At 54.9% G+C, this 7,500-nt stretch overlaps 1 protein-coding gene across 3 annotated transcripts in view; it reads left to right on the forward strand.

Annotated features, from left to right (window-relative positions):
• LOC115252440 (protocadherin-1-like) overlaps positions 1 to 7,500 on the forward strand; it is a 66,378-nt gene that overhangs the window by 33,424 nt on the left and 25,454 nt on the right. The gene's annotated exons all lie outside the window — the stretch shown is intronic.

A 7,500-nucleotide genomic window follows, 5' to 3' on the forward strand; every position in this document is an offset into this window, starting at 1 on the left:
TTCTTTGGATGTCCTCTCTCGTCCCCAGAGAGGGAGGTGGATTTATTTCTCCAGGTCTGTTGTTTATTTGAGCTTATCTTTGTGTGTGTGTGTGTGTGTGTGTGTGTGTGTGTGTGTGTGTGTGCGTGCGTGTGTGTGTGTGTGTGTGTGTGTGTGTGCCCAGCTGCTGTTGAGCTGATGTTCACCACTGGATGCTGGGAGCTGCACTGTGTCCGTGACCGGATTATTCGCTCCTCGCTTGTTTCCTTTTTTTGTCCCGGAAGTTTCTCGCGGACGTTTTCGGAGCGTCGGGAAGTGTCGGGACGTTTAGCTCCGCCCCACCGCGCCGGCGCCGAGCCGTTCCAGGTCTGTTTAGCGTGTTTGTGGCTGAAGGTCGCCAGTGAAAGGTCAAAGGTCACCGCCACTGTCACCTGTAAAGTAAACAAACAAACGAGGGCCCTAAAGAACCATCAGAGCTCCTCATCGGGAACCAGGACGGGCAGGTTTTCCTCGTCTTCCCGCATCTGAAGGTGAGTTCATTCCCCATCAGCTTCCGAACCGTCGACGCAGGAGAGTCCAGAGGGACGTTAGCGGGAATATTCGCCACCGTCACGTTGGCTCAGCTGTCAACTCCGGTTTTCCTCATTGGCACTGGATGGAAAAGCTCTCGGAACGTAAAACGAAAATAAAGCCGGAGCGAAGCGGCGATGAGCCGCGATGCTAATCTGCAGCCGCGTCCGCACTTCCCGGGAACTGACGGCAGGAAAAAGCTGTTCCGATCTGAAGCTGATGAGAAGCGAGCAGGACTCACACACACTCATACACACACACACACGCACGCACACACACACACACACACACACCTTTCAGTGCTAAAATCACTGAGATCACCTGACAGGTGAGCTCTGATGCTAGATTAGCGCCTCCTGCCGGCTCCCTGAGTCTGATTTGCCGCCTCCGCTAGCGCCGGCAGCTGCTCTCGGCTCCGCCCACCTGGACGCTCCGGTGCTGGCGCAGATGGTCGGGATGGGGGGGGGTGGGGGGGGGGACTGGGCCGTGACCTCTGGGAACCCGTCCAATGAGAACGTAGGAGCAGCAGGAGAGTTAGCCACAGGTCTGGTTGCTAGGACAGTGTTGCATCATGGGAACTAATGAAGGGAGACCGGAGTGTGTGTGTGTGTGTGTGTGTGTGAGAGGTGATGTCACACTTTTAATGTTTACATCAGGTAAACACACACACACACACACACACACTCTCCCAGGTGTCCCCAACTTTGTTTTCCTGATGTCCTGCTGTGACCCTCAGCAGGGATGGATCGCCATGGAAACATTGAGAAACATTAAAGCGCCACTCGGGTTTGCTCTCCGTGTTCCAGCGACACACACTCGTTAAAATCTGACATCGACAACCAAAACATCAAAGCATCAAAGCTATGAATCCCCCTTTTGCTTGATGGAGAACCAACGGTGGGGGTCTGGTGACCGGGTCTGGCCGGTTGCCGGGGTGACGGCTCTTGTGCGACGGTTTTACTTTCATCGGCCATTGCCGGTGGAGTGTGTGTCGGGTGTGTGTCGGGTGTGTGTCGGGCGTGTGTCGGGTGTGTAGCTGACAGGTACGTGGTACAGGTGTAGCACGAGCTACACCGACACCGACTCCATTAATCATTTAACTGCAAACGTGTCGGCGGGAGTTTAACCGGGTTTGGACTCCAGCTCGCGGATTAGCTTAAAGGCTTAAGGTGGGCGCCGGTCACATGCCGCCCCCCCCCCCCCCCCCCCCCTCCTGTTCCGCCCCCTCAAGCAGCCATTAAGCCCCTCAGATTAATGTTCTCAGTAATTAATGAGCAGCTTAGCAGCGAATCACGGAGCGAGTCCACTTCGGCGAAACCATATTGTTTCTCATTAGCGACGAACACGGCCCAGAATTTCCCAACCTGTCGCTCAACGTGCCGATGATTGATGAACGCTCCCGTCTCCATTAGCACAATGAGCGCTAGCTGAAGCTATGGGGGAGGGGGGGGGGGGGAGGAACTTTAATTGGCTCCTGTTTGGTGGCACTTTAAATTTATTTCCGCCCACGTTAGCATGGCGGTAGGGAAACTGTCATGGATGCTAACGGCGCAGAAACACTGAGGGGTCAAGGGGTCAACGCTCCGACTGGTACGTCTACTCCTGAACTTTGGCGTTCCCAGCGTCGTCCTTAGCATTAGCGAGCCCCGACCTCACGGGTCATTTCAAGTTACGACGCCGAGGCCGCAAAACCTTAGGGTTAGCAAAGCAGCTAATTAGGCTCACTGACGGGAGGAAGTCAGAGTGAGCTTTACTGTTGTCACGGCAACGTTGAGCTTTGATGCCACAGTGGCTTTGTGAGGCGACTGAGGTCAAAGGGTCAAGGAGCGGCGCAGACAAAGAGCTTTGTCAAACAGGAAGTTGATGTTGTCTGGAGTTAGAGAAGATTATATAAATACTGAGGGCTAATCCACAGTCGCCCCCTGCTGGTAATCTGCTTATTTACCAGGTATCAGCCCAGAGATTCCTCCCGAGTTAATGAGGTGGTTCATCTTAGAGAGGGGGGGGGGGAGGAGGAGGAGGAGGGAGAGGAGGAGGGGGATGAGGGAGAGGAGGAGGAGGAGGGGGAGGAAGAGGATGAGGGAGAAGAAGAGGAGGAGGAGAAGGAGGAGGGAGAGGAGGGAGAAGAAGAGGAGGAATAGGAGGAAGAGGAGGAGGAAGATGAGGAATAGGAGGAAGAGGAGGAGGAAGAGGAGGAGAGGAGGAGGAGGAGAAGAAGAGGAGGAAGGGGAGGGGAGGAGAGGAGGAGGAGAAGAAGAAGAGGAAGGGAAGGGGAGGAAGAGGAGGAGGGAGAAGAAGAAGAGGAGGAAGGGGAGGAGGAGGAGGAGTTTTCCAGCTGCAGAATGTGTAAAACAGCTGGAAGAAGCATCGCTCATGTTTCCTGAAGACAAAGATGAGGGTGAAAAATCTTCATCATCTTCTGGAGGTGAAGATGTTGTTAGAGGAGGAGGTGACGGGGGGGATTAGGCAGATAATCCTGGAGGAAAAGGAGAGAGGGAGGAGGACGAGGTCGTTAGCCGCCATCAAGCTAATTAAAATGGCCTTTGTGCTGCAAGCGGCTTACAGCGCCGCACGCTAACAGAACAACAGGAAACAACAACAGCGTCGCCTTGTCCTCACCTGTCGTACGGAACATCGTTTCTGGTCGCTCTCGACGTCGTAGCAACTGTAGCTTCGTGGCGTTGGATGACTGAAGTCTGGGCCGGAGGACGCCGTCCGCGCGGCTCTAATTAACCGCCGCCGCTCCTTCATCCAGCCGTGATTAAAGCCGAACGCCTCCGCTCGCCGCCGCCTCCATAAATCATCCGTGGCGGCCGTAAAATCGATGCGTGCGTGTTCCTGCGCGGACGGACTGCAGATTGCTTTTGTTGGGGTCGGCGGCGTGAAGGCGGCGCCCCATGAATCGCTCAGACGGACGCCGGCTGTGACGAGCGCTCGCCCGTCACTTGTTTTATGACCGCGCATAAATAACGCCGTCGTGATGGTTCGGGAACGCCGGCGCCCGGCGGCGAGACGAGCGTCGCTGTGCCTCCAGTCTCACCTGCCCAGGTGCGCCTCTCCGGGCTAATTGGCTAACGTCTGGCTTTGATCTTTCCCTCGACCCGCCTTCGTTCCGACCCCCAGAACTCAGAATCTGTGGTCCGTGTTTTTCCCGTTAGCACGTAAACACGGAAATGGCGTCACGATAAGAGTCACTTCCTGTTAGCTGGAGGGGCCCATTGTGAGCCACCGCTAACCGCTAATGGCCAGCCTATGGAGCTGGGAGGGTCGCGCCCCAGGCTGCAGATCAGTCCGCCGTGTAAAGTAGTCCCTGCCCGCTGATCCGCTTCCGGTTCTGAGGAGGGAACGGGAAGTTTGAGGCCAGCAAATATTGACGGCTGGACGGTTTTGTTGCCTGTTTGTTCTGGGATTTGCTGTTTTTCTGTAAACTGCGGAACAAACCCGGAATATTGGCCGCCTGATTTGCGAGCTGGGAGATTTCTGCAGGAATCTGCTCGACGCATCAGAACAAACCGGGAACGTTTGGCAGCTTCGCCGCTCCTGCGGAACGCTGATAAAGTTCTGCTGCGGTCCGATTGGAGCGGAAACGGCCGGCGGCAAATTGTTTTAAACTCGCTGAAACGGGCACGGAAATAAAGGCAGCGGCCCCCTGTCGGGGGGGCTCGGAACGCCGCGGTCCCCCTGTCGGGGGGGCTCGGAACGCCGCGGCCCCGTCAGCGTCCATCCACACTGGACATTCCCACCGTCCTGGAATCGTCCTGCCCGGTTCTGTCCCCTCCAGAGGGAGGCGGAATTAGAACCGTCCTTGTTTTGGACCCAAAACCCGTTTAAAAATATCTTTAATCAGGCGGGGAGCCGCCGGGACCGTCAGGAATAACATGAAAGCGGAGGGGGAACGCCGGGAACGTCCTCCGGTGGACGTTTGCGTCCGGTGTCAAATGCTTCCGAGGCGCTTCGTCATCGTGGTGGCGTCCAGAAATACCCGGCGCCGCTAATGGGCCGTCCTGCTGACGGGCAGATCCAGGTCCGCCCGGCGAGGGCCCGGTCAGCCTGATATCCCGCCAATCGGATTCCTGTGATCCGCTCCCGGTGATGGGATTAAGCCGTCCAGATCTGAGCCGCCGCCGCCGAGGCTAAAGAGATCTGACAGACAATAGCATGAGGCTGCAGCACATGTCCCTCATTAGGGGGGGGGGGAGGACGAAGACGGGGGGGGGGGACGAGGACGGGGGGGGGGGACGGAGGTCAGTTCAGGACCTGGTCCAAACAGACCTGATGCTTGCTGAAAGGAAAGAAAGTTCTGAAACACTGAACACTAAAATGATGAAAATGTCCTGAAGGGAGAATTAATATTGAGTTGACGACTGCTGACACACACACACACACACACACACACACACACACACACACACACACACACGTATGGTCCCAGTGATGTCAGCAGGAACACACAACATGCTGTTGCTGGGAGGCTACAGTGTCACAAAGGACCAGAGGTCAAAGGTCAGTGTAGGAGACAAGGACTGAGCCAGAGGCAGCACACACACACACACACACACACACACACACACACACACACACACACACACGCTCCGTCCCTCTCTGGGCGCCTGCAGTCTTATCTCCGCCTCCTCGTTAGGGTCGTTACCTTTGAGGCAGCGTAGCTGACATCATAAAGCTAAAGATGAGGTCATCCCATCTCTATGCCCCGCCCACCTTCTTTCAGCCGCCTGCTCGCCGCCGCCCGTCAGCGTCTACACGCCGCCCCGTGATTGACGCCACCTTTTGTGTGTGTTTCCTGGCGTCCGTCACTCTTCTGACAGGAAGTCAATTTCCTATTTGCAGTTTGTCGTGTCGGCCGATCGCGGCGTCTTCTGAGCTAGCACGCTACCGCTAGCTAAATGTGTGGGGTCACGGGTTTCCATCACAACTGGTGCTGAATAAACAACCTCTAAACGAAACACTTAAGGACACACACTCGAGCTAAGTGTGCGTGTGTGTGTGTGTGTGCGTGTGTGTGTGTGTGAAGGTGAAAATCAACGAAAAAAGAAAGAAAATGTTTTTGTTCTTGATGGCAACAGCTGCAACCTTCACTATTTATTACCATCATTAGCATCTGAAGCTGCTCTTTTACTCTGATGCATGTGTGTGTGTGTGTGTGTGTGTGTGTGTGTGTGTGTGTGTGTGTGTGGGTGTGTGTGTGCGTGTGTGTGTGTGTGTGTAAATGCAAACGCAGCAGCTCAGCAGCCTTTTTCTCTTTGATCCTAATTGTGGGCTCACTCGTTCGTCCGCTGACTGCATCGTTACCGTTAGCGCTCGTGCTAATGCTCGTGCTAACTTCCATCCAGCGCTTTGTCCTCTTCCTGTTGGAGGACGTCTCCGAAACTGGAAAACGCGTTTCTAGCGAGATGTGAGGACCAGATGGGTCGGCTCTGTGATCACATGATCTCAAAGGTCACCAGTTCTGGTGGGCGGAGCCGTAACTCAGGATGACGCAACATCTCGAGCCTATAACCAAGGTCAAAGGTCGACTCCTTTGCGATTTCCGACCCCACTTGTCCGGCTGGCGGTTGCTGGTCTGTCATGTGACCCCATTAGGCTCCGCCTCCTTTGGTTCTCTGTTCCGACATAATTTTCTGCTGATCAGACACACGAAACTAAAAGGTCCTCCGAGGTGCCAATAACTGTATGCTAGCTGTACAGCTAGCATGCTAACACGGGATGTTTGTCCCCACATGAAGACGAGACGGTGGAATGTGTCCGTCCTCAGAAACTGAGCAGGAGAGTGTGTGTGTGTGTGTGTGTGTGTGTGTGTGTGTGTGTGTGTGTGTGTGTGTGTGTGTGAGGAAGAGGAGGAAGTTTCATTGTGTTGAGGACAGACATCAAAAAACGTCCTGTTTGCGGCGTCACCAGTGCTAGCTTACGCTAACGACGCCTCCTGTCTTCCGCTCAGAGGCCGGAGCGCTGACGGTCCATCCAAGGTGCACGTGCGCACGTGCACATGGAGCGAATTGGAAGAGACAACTAACCTTTAAGTGGAGGGAAATAAAAGAGGAAGAATCAAGTCTTCTGTAAGAGGACGCGTCCCCCCCCTCTCTCTCTCCCCCCCTCCCCTGCAGCTAGGCTAGCAGCTAGGCTAGTAGCTAGGCTAGCAGGTGTCTCAGGTGTTCACGCATCACAGCTCTTCATCTTGCTGGAAACATGCGATGCTAATGTGTTGCCTCACCTGGCTACAGTTCAGCGCCGCGATGGCCCACTTCTGCATCAGTGACATTGGGGGGATGGGGGGGGTCACTTATGATGTCAAACAAATGTGCCCGGCGGGGGGGGGAACCGCTGGGGCAGGTAGAGCCGAGGAGGCGCTACACAAGGACGATGTCCAACTGCATGTTTCATTAGGAACAGATGCTAGCGCCGCGGGGTTGGGGGGGGGGGGGGGGGGGGGGCTGTAACTGAGTACTGTGTGTGCTGATGTCTACCGACTGTATGCGTGAAATAAGTCAACACACACACACACACACACACACACACACACACACACACTGGGCCAAGTCTTTAGCAGCTAACCGTGCTAACCGTGCTAACCTGCACAGCTATCTGGAAATATTCTGGTAAATCAAAGGGACTTTGAACGGCAGGTTAGCGTCTCTTGTTTTTTCCTGTTGTGAACGAGTGAATTCTGTTGTTTCACGCTAACGTGATGTAGCTAACGGGGCAAACACCGGCGAACTGACTTCCCGCGAGCGTAGCGCCCGTCCCGACGATGACGACGGCCGACCTTCATCCTCCTCCGTCCGCGCAGCTTCTCCTTTTTCAGCCATTTGCTTTTTTTCCCGTCTTCCTCCTGTTTTTCCCGACCTTTTTGCACGTGTTTTTCCCTTCTTTTTTTTTTTTGCATGACTGTGTCTCTTGATGGTTGCTGAGGTGTAAGACGTTGGTCTCTATCCTGTT

The sequence above is a fragment of the Takifugu rubripes genome, chromosome 14, assembly GCF_901000725.2.
Source record: "Takifugu rubripes chromosome 14, fTakRub1.2, whole genome shotgun sequence".
NCBI lineage: Eukaryota > Metazoa > Chordata > Actinopteri > Tetraodontiformes > Tetraodontidae > Takifugu > Takifugu rubripes.